Source organism: Astatotilapia calliptera, chromosome 3, assembly GCF_900246225.1.
Source record: "Astatotilapia calliptera chromosome 3, fAstCal1.2, whole genome shotgun sequence".
Lineage (NCBI taxonomy): Eukaryota > Metazoa > Chordata > Actinopteri > Cichliformes > Cichlidae > Astatotilapia > Astatotilapia calliptera.
In genome coordinates this window covers 27,417,640-27,427,162 of record NC_039304.1, presented here as the reverse complement: position 1 = coordinate 27,427,162, position 9,523 = coordinate 27,417,640, and the positions used below count along the sequence as shown (strand labels likewise).

At 44.8% G+C, this 9,523-nt stretch overlaps 1 pseudogene; it reads left to right on the top strand.

Moving 5' to 3' along the window:
- Positions 1 to 220: 220 nt before the first annotated feature.
- On the top strand, positions 221 to 2,994 carry LOC113013853 (uncharacterized protein K02A2.6-like; annotated as a pseudogene).
- The last annotated feature ends 6,529 nt before the right edge of the window (positions 2,995 to 9,523 follow it).

The window sequence follows — 9,523 nt, the reverse complement described above, 5'->3', positions numbered from 1 at the left end:
GCCGCTGGCACCAGAAGGGGTCATCAAGGTGCAAGTTGAACTGAATAAGCAGCGTGCAACTCTACCCTTGTACGTGGTAAAGGTGGATGCTCCACCACTGTTTGGTAGGGAGCGGCTGAGAGTGATTAAGCTGAACTGGAAAGACTTAAAGATGGTCCATGCCAGAGAGCAAAGCGGAAATGACAATCTGGAGGCAGTGCTAAAGAAACACTCAGCCGTTTTCTCTAAGGAGCTGGGCACAATGAAAGGAATTAAAGCCAGATTGACTCTTAGGCCTGATAGTGTCCCCAAATTCTGTCCATCACGTAACGTGCCTTATGCTCTCCGCCCTCGGGTGGAGGCAGAACTGAAACGCCTGACTGAGCTTGGGGTGATCACACCAGTGGAGCATAGTGATTGGGCTACGCCCGTGGTCCCTGTCAACAAGAAGGATGGCTCAGTGAGACTCTGTGATGATTTCAAGGTCACTCTTAATTCGCAGCTCTGTGTGGATAAGTACCCACTTCCACGCATTGAGGATCTGTTTGCTCTCTAGCAGGAGGTCAGCATTTCAGTAAGCTAGACTTAGCAAATGCTTACCTACAGATGGAGGTAGAAGAGGAGTCTAAGAAGCTGCTGACTATTTCGACACAAAAAGGGCTGCTCCGTTTCAATTGCTTGCCTTTTGGAGTGGCGTCCTCACCTGCATTGTTTCAGAAGGCTATGGATCAAGTGCTTCTCGGCCTACCATACACCCATTGTTATCTGGATGACATCCTCGTCAGTGGTCCAGATAAACAGACACACCTGAGAACCCTTAAGGCAGTTTTGGGCAGGCTGGAGGACTATGGCCTGCGTCTCAAACAGGAGAAGTGCCTGTTTTTCCAAGAATCAGTGGAATACCTGGGCCACATAATTGATGCGGCAGGGTTACACAAATCACCAGAAAAGGTGCGTGCCGTTATGGAAGCTCCAGCACCAGCTGATGTCAGCCAGTTACGTTCTTTTCTGGGAATACTCAACTATTATGGACGTTTCATACCTGATTTAGCTACAGTCCTGAAGCCGCTGAATGAGCTACTCATTAAAGAGAAGAAATGGCAGTGGACATCAGCCTGCGAGTCAGCTTTCCAGAAAGCTAAAGAACGTCTGGCCTCACCAAAAATACTCACCCACTACAATCCTGAACTGCCTCTCCGTTTGGCATGTGACGCTTCACCATATGGCGTTGGAGCCGTGCTCTCACATGTCATGCCTGATGGCCAAGAACGGCCAATTGCTCATGCTTCACGAACCCTCAGCAAAGCAGAACAAAACTATGCTCAGATCGAGAGGGAGGCGTTGGCAATTGTTTTTGGAGTGCGCAAGTTTCACCAGTATCTCCATGGTAACAAGTTCACCTTGCTCACTGATCATCGCCCACTGACCTCAATTCTGAGTCCAGTAAAAGGTACACCATCAATGGCAGCTGCGCGAATGCAGCGTTGGGCGCTCCTTCTGTCAGCACATAATTACACCTTACAGTATCGGAAGGGGGCACATCACGCCAATGCTGACGGTCTGTCACGTTTACCTCTGCCCCTTGCACAGAAAGAGAAACAGGGAGTGGTTGAGGTATTCTACGCATCTCAGCTGGACACATTACCAGTCAGTGTCGCCGAGATCAGACGTGACACTTTGTCTGATGTCACTTTGTCTCGTGTGCTGGAAATGGTAACAACTGGATGTTTTCCAGCACCAAAGGACACAGATCAAGAGCTGTCACCCTATCTGCTGCGCAGACATGAACTCACAATACAGCAGGGATGCCTTATGTGGGGCGTGAGGGTGGTTGTGCCACCTAAGCTGCGCTCTCATGTCCTGAAAGAGCTCCACACTCCACATCCAGGGATGGTGAGGATGAAGAGCTTAGCTCGCAGCTATGTTTGGTGGCCTGGCATTGATTCTCAAATTGAGCTTCAAGCTAAAGCCTGCCACTCTTGTCAGCGTGTGCAAAAAGAGCCTGGGTTAGCACCTTTACACCCTTGGCTGTGGCCTTCCTGTCCGTGGGAACGGATCCATGTGGATTTTGCGGGTCCATTTGAAAGTCACATGTACCTGGTGGTGGTAGATGCACATTCCAAGTGGCCTGAAGTGCATATTATGGATAGCACCACAGCTGGTAAAACCATACAAGTGCTACGGGGTCTCTTTAGTCGCCACGGCATTCCCCACGTCCTGGTGAGTGATAACGGACCGCAGTTCTGTTCTGAGGAATTCAGGGTGTTCCTGAAAGCTAATGGAGTCAAACACATCCGCTCCGCGCCGTACCATCCTGCCACTAATGGTTTGGCTGAGCGTTTTGTGCAGACATTCAAACATGCACTGAAAGCTTCCAGGGGTACAGCACCTGTGCAACAACGCCTTGACACGTTCCTCTTGACATATCGCAACACTCCCCATGCAACAACTAGAGAAACGCCAGCTATATTGTTCATTGGACGCAAGCTGCGCTCTCGACTGGATTGTTTGAAGCCCAGTGTGGCCGGAGCCGTGCGTCGGTCACAAGATGCGCAACAACAATGCCGACAGCAACACTCCAGGGACAGACGGTTCACTGTTGGCGAGCCTGTCTTGGTGCGCGATTATAGGAAGGGAGAGGACAAGTGGACGCACGGTGTCGTACTGGAGAAGACTGGGCCAGTGTCATACAAGGTGAATGTTGGAGCCCAAGGAGTGTGGAAACGTCATGTGGATCAAATGCTGACACGACCTGAGTCAGTATCTCAGCAGGTCACAGTGGATCCTCCGACAAGCTCTCAGATGTCACCAGCCCAGAGTGGTAGTGACACCATGCTTCACCCTTGTACAACTCTGCAGGAAGAGACTGTTGAACAAGTTATGGGGACCACCGTACCTCCAGAAACACCCCAGTCTCTTAAATCATCACCGACTGACTGTACACAGGTTACAGAGTCTGTAAGACGTTACCCAGTGAGAGTCACTAAGCCACCCGCTCGTTATCGTGATGGGTGAGCGTATTAAGTAGTTCAGTGAGAATGTTGGCGTTCAGAGACATTATTCTCAACTAAAAGGAAATTCATACAGAAAGCAACATTAGTTCCAGTTTTCATGAATGTGGTAATAATAAAAAAAAAGGGTACTACTTTTGTTATGGGAAATGTTTCTGCGGGTGGTGCCACGGTCGCATAGCTTAGTGGGGAGGAGATGTTATGTATGAACCAAGAATTATTGTGTGCTATGCAAGCCATCGCCAATCCCAATAAAGAAGAAGTCAACTTGTAAACAAACTATTGTGTGTGCAGTCTGACTCGGCATAAGCTCTAATAGTGTACTGACACTACAGTGGAAATATAACACCTGGTAATGAACTAATCATGTGATTCAGGTGTGTTGACCCTGGGTGAGATCTGAAACCTGCAGGGACACCGGCCCTCATGGACTGGGATTGGGGACCCCTGCCTTACATGATCAGTTGTGGACATCTTCCTGATTTACTCATGGATGTTTGTTGTCTCATCCTGGACAGTGGTTCTGACACTCACTAGTCCTCGGCGTCTCAGGGTGCTGGACTAAGATGAACACTTAATGCCTGGTAAAGAGCTCTTTGTCTTGATGTAAGTAGGTTTTACCTCTTCTTTTGGCCTGCTTATTATCCCAGCAGGGTATTTGAAGACCCTCAAAGCACACGAGTTGATTGCCTGAATCTTGATCTTCCCATTCAGCAGACTTCTCATGACTTACCTTACTGTCTGAATGTTTTGCATGGTTGCAGCTGTCCTAGCGGCCTCTTCATACTTCCATTTACCAGTGGATTCCTTGGTGCTTGCAACTATCCTTGATGTAAAGTTGCCTTCTGTTTGTATTATACCTCAGTACTAGTGCTGGGCGATATATAAAGTTGTTTTTTTTTAAATATCGATATATTTTTATACGAGATATAAGATGTGACAATATCCTTTATATCGATATAGTCTATGTTACGTTATAGTTATAGTTGTGGAGCCACAAGTTTGCCTCTCTTTCGTCCACTTTTGTCTTTACGCAACGTTACTTGACCTCGCCTCTCCTTCACTGAAGACAACTCCCCCTCCTTCCCCATCGCTTCACCTGCAGGCAGCGACAAGATGGACAATTTCCGTTAACGAGTTACTGCGCATTACCCCGTGTGTGGGGCTGGACAGCATCAACGTGTTAAAAAGCTAACCACGCTAACACCATGCAGTCCACAGGGGCTGCACAGCCTAAAATCCGTTCATTATGTCAAAAGTTGACAGTGCGCCTTATGTATGAATTCTGGTTGTGCTTGATGACTGCGAACTGGTTTTATGTGGAACACAGCGCTCAGCAATCTGTCAAAAAATGTTTTGGTACGACTTTGGTAAGCTACGGAGCTGCACTGCTTGATGGATTGTCGGAGCATTACGGCTACCGAGGAGCCTCGCGGAGTGATACGTACTGTGCTTCAACGTAATATTACCGTATTGTGTGTGTAAAAGGACCATAAATGGCAGCTGTTAAGAGACATGGTTACGAAGCAGATTTCAAACTCCAGGCTGTCAGTCACGCAGTACAAGTTGGGAACAGAGCAGCTGTGAAATCTGTCTTTGTTATTGTGCTCAGCGTCTTTTAGTTTACATTTTGACTGCACAATTGTGAGCTCTTTGTTTAGCACAAAAACAACCTTGTTTTCTTTTATTTATGGAGCATGATTATTTAATGAATGCTCATAATTTAATTTTGAGTAGTTTTTTTCATTTCCATATATGCTGTATGTTAATAAAAGTGCCTGTGTGACATCTGGGACACAGCTTTGACTAAGAACTCTTCTTGTTCTTACTTTATGGCTTTAAAAAATATCGACATATATATCTTATATCGCCATCCAGCTAAAAAAATATCGAGATATGAATTTTGGGTCATATCACCCAGTCCTACTCAGTACTGACAATCGTCACTCTCTTTGTTACCATTCGACTCCACTTCTCCTGTCTAAATGTTATTCTGATCTCATTAACACGCACACACACGTTCTTAACTTGCACAAGAAAACTTGAACTATGACCTTTTGAATACTGGATGACTCTGTGTCCTCCCTGTTCATTCATTGAGTTGTTAGAAGTATCTTCTGTATCAGTACCTGCGCAGTCCCAGCCAGACGTGGTCTGTGAGGGAGAAAGGAACGAGGCCCAGCAGCTGCTCCAACTCGCTTTGCTCCTGTTGGCTGTGAAGGCTGAGCAGGTCCCAGTAATAACGTCTACAGTACATCAGAGCATCGGACCAGCAGAGCCTCTCTCCCACCACCGTCACGTTCCTGCCACCAAACTGCAGGCTCACAGGCGGAGGAGGGGTGGGAGGAGTGGGTGAAGGAGTAACAGCTTCTGGTGCTGGAGAGAAGTTTGTTAGGTTTCTGTTTGTTTCATCCATGACTGTTTGTTTTTATTTTAGTTTAACAGGTTAAATTGTAATGTTGCAATCAGCTCTGAATCCCCCCCCCCCCCCCAAAAAAAAAAAACACGAACATTGAAAGCTAGAAAGTCAGTTCAATTTCTTGACTGTACAATAATAAATATGAGAAATCATATAAAAAAGAAAAAGAAACAAGCAGCCTCAACATAAACCACCAGAAAACAAGGGCTATACCAGGCAGAGAAGCAAACACTTGCACTTCACACAGCGCCAGAGCTCTCAGAAGTGCTGGTATGATCACATTGATGTAGCGACCTTCCATTTCATGACACTGGAATGTGTATGTTGGTGTACCATCCAATGATTCAATAATGCCACACCTGATGGAGTTGTAGAAACATCAAAGAGAAATGTGTCAGTTTTACTTACTAAAGGGAAAAAAGCTAATATCTATTCAAACAATGTGTTGTTTAAATGGGAGAAAAAATGAATAATAATAATAATAAATATTCCAGTCAGAAATCATGTCTCACCTCGGGTTTTGATTTCCATTTTGATCCAGTGAGTCCCCGATCCGAATCTCTGCCCCAAGAATCCTTTCAGAACAACAGTCCTGTCTGTTGATGATGGTGACAGCACTGACTTTATACACGGCTAATAAGTCTACTCTCCACCAGGGATTTTTTTCATCTAAAGTGTGGGTAAAGCCTGCACCGTAGATGTTTCCATTTTTGTACCCATCAACAGCTTTGGAAGACGGATGTGAAGTCGATGACTGTACTGTTGGCTTGCTTAAGGCCACGTTTGAAAGCGGCTCCACTAAAGTGTTAAAAAGAACAAACAAGTACGAATCAGTATCAGGCAGATGTGTTTCAGTAGATCAGATCCAGTCACTTAAACCCCTACCTGCTGGGGCAGCATACACCTCCACTTCACACAGGGTGAGAGTCTTCTTCTGTCCAGGAAGAAACACGTTCACAAAGCGACCCTCCATGCTGCCTCCATCACACCGGTATGTGTAGGTTTTACCAGCATTGATATGTGAGATGGAAGCACACCTGACAGCAGAGAGTGTGGGGGCAGCATTATGTTAGTATTATGGGCCTCATGTTGAAATAACATGACTCAAGGACTAGAAAATAATCTTCTTCTCTCTTCATTCTTGATGGCCAAAATGAACACACTGGGTTCTTATAAGTTCTTATAGGTTTTCAAACCCCTCCTTGCAGTTTCTTAGCTTCTGCTGGGCAACTCAAAGCTTCAGCTCCCTCCACAGAAAAGTTTCTTTGTTTTTTATTTAACTGTTGAAAAAGGTGGGATTGAAAGACATTGAAGTCCCCCCAGCTATTAAACCCAGCATTTTATGTTTAAAATGACACAGGGTGCTATAACAGAGCTTTATATATATTTATATTTTATATTGGTAAACAGTGAATCATTTTTATTCTTTTCTCTTACTCTTTATGATGTACGATTCAGTCAAAGAAGCTGTATTGAGAAAATTGTGATGGACAAAAACAGAATTTTACAGCAAAAAAGGAAACAGAAGTATGTCTATATAACTGGATTAAATTTAAATGTGAGAATAATAAAATCTAATAGAAGAAAGATAAACTGAATAAAACACCAAAGTGAAGCATATTTATACGTAACTGAATATTCTAATGTAATGCTATTTTCTATGTGTTCCTCTTGTTCATGAGAATCTTACATCTGTTTATGTATTTGTTTCTTTTTGTATTATTTCAGATATTACATTATTTGTAGACCAGTATGACAATGTCTAAGGCAAGACAGGCAATTTGAGAAAAAAGAGGATAGAAATAGAGCTGGGGGATAGAAACAAATAGAAATGCATTATGTATTGCCAACTGTTGCACCTGTGAGACACAAAAAAATCCCAAAACAAACATTCAGCACCTAGAACACAAAAATTGGAAAAACACAAATACATAAATCAACAATCTTCTTAGTTTGTTTGTGTTTGTGTGCGTGTGTGTGTGTGTGTGTGTGTGTGTGTGTGTGTGTGTGTGTGTGTGTGTGTGTGTGTGTGTGTGTGTGTGTGTGTGTGTGTGCGTGTGTAAATGCCTCCTGTCCAGCTTACGAGTTATCTTCTTTAAGGTGCGCAATTTGAGAATTATACCAGGGTTCAAGTCCCTGTGATTTGAGGCTCTCTTTTTCAGAGGAGCTACAGTATCCAAGGTCACACAGAGTGGAAAAAGTAAAGTTATTAACAAGATAATCGGCCTCTGTTGAAGTAGCATAAGTGCTGCTCTGTGTTGGCACAAGGTGTCAAATAAGACAATAGTGAGTCAAATATACTTACATTTAGTTACAGCACTTTCAGTTTCAGAAAGACATCTACTGTGATGAAATCTACTTCCCACTGTTGTGTAATCAATTGCTGAAAATTTAAACGTTGTTAGGAATTGATCAGCCCCAAAAGAATTTCAGGAAATACTGTTAAATGTTCAGTTTCTATGCTCTATGCTGGAAACCATGATTAAAGTGCTGGCTAGTGCTCTTTTACAGTTTGAAAGAAGGCAATTGAGTCTAATAATAGATTAAATGCTGTTGTGGCAGAGGTGTGGTCTGTGGCTCCATTACACAGGAGGAGTAGCAGGCTTGAGGTGTAGTGCCAGAGAGCTTGGCAGGGCAGCTGCACCTCAGTTTGTGATGATTCTCTCACTCTTTTCAGTGATGCCGGGACCTGAAGAGAGGTAAGCTGGTAAGCTTTCCAGCCATAGACTGTACAATGGCGCAAGACAAATTCTCTGTTCTTTGTAAAGACCATTAAAAATCACACCAAAGTGTCCAGAGTCGTGACTGCGATAACAAAGTCGTGCAGAAACCAGTGTCATCATGTCGGACCTGCAACCTGCGCTACCTCCCTAGCCGGTGCAATTGCCCGTGCAGATGCTAACAGAGATGGCAGGAGATGCTAGCAGGGATGGCAGCTATGCACAGGGAACAGGCATTGGCACAGAGACAGCAATTAAACAGACTACAGGACCAGGCCAAACACCAGACGCAGGTGTTGGAGAGGCTGTTCAGGGTCACTGTGGCTCTGCCCCTCCTCTGTTATCAGTGACAATCCCCTAACCCTAACTCTAAACCGAGGTGTTCTTGAAGGCTTTCCAGTTGCAGCTGTTGCCCACTAACCTTTTTTTTCTGATCTGCCTCCCCGGGTCCTAAAGGCGGCACCCGACCCACAGAGGGCTGCACAAACACTGAAGCAGGAGTGCAGGCAACCAGGACACCTGACAGGGCAGTGTATGAGGACCGCTGGCTCCGGTGATTTGGTCAGTAGAAGATTTTCCATTAGAGCAGTCTCGTGATGACACCCTATGCTCAGCCTTTGACCAAGTGAAAGAAACCGATTGTCACTTGGTGCACCCTTAAGTTTCATGGACCTACCCGCAGTTCATATTGATGAAAGACAGGCTCTGCTGCAGGGGTGGACAACTTCAGGCCTCGAGGGCCGGTGTCTTGCAGGATCTAGCTATAACCCTGGGTCAACACACCTGAATCAAATGATTAGTTCATTACCAGGCCTCTGGTGAAATTCCAGACATGCTGAGGAGGTAATTCAGCCATTTAAATCAGCTGTGCAATAATGGATTGCATTTATATAGCGCTTTTCGAGACCCTCAAAGCGCTTTACAATTCCACTATTCAGTCACTCTCACATTCACACACTGGTGGAGGCAGCTACAGTTGTAGCCACAGCTGCCCTGGAGGAGACTGACAGAAGCGAGGCTGCCATATCACACCATCGGCCCCTCTGGCCAACACCAGTAGGCTGTGGGTGAAGTGTCTTGCCCAAGGACACAACGACCGAGACTGTCTGAGCCGGGGCTCGAATCGGCAACCTTCCAATCACAAGACGAACTGCCAACTCTTGAGCCACGATCGCCCCGTAGTTATTATTATTTATTACTTAGTTGCTTAGTTACTTTTTAAAAACATGATGCACAACCTGAATACATAATGAAGCAATAGACCTTTCAGCCCAATTCTATTTTTCTGCATAATACATCATATAAAATTGAATCAAATGAAAAGTCTCTTTTAAAAACTTGTTTTGTTAGTTTTAATCTTTTGATTTTATGCACATTCCATCAAGAAAAAAATC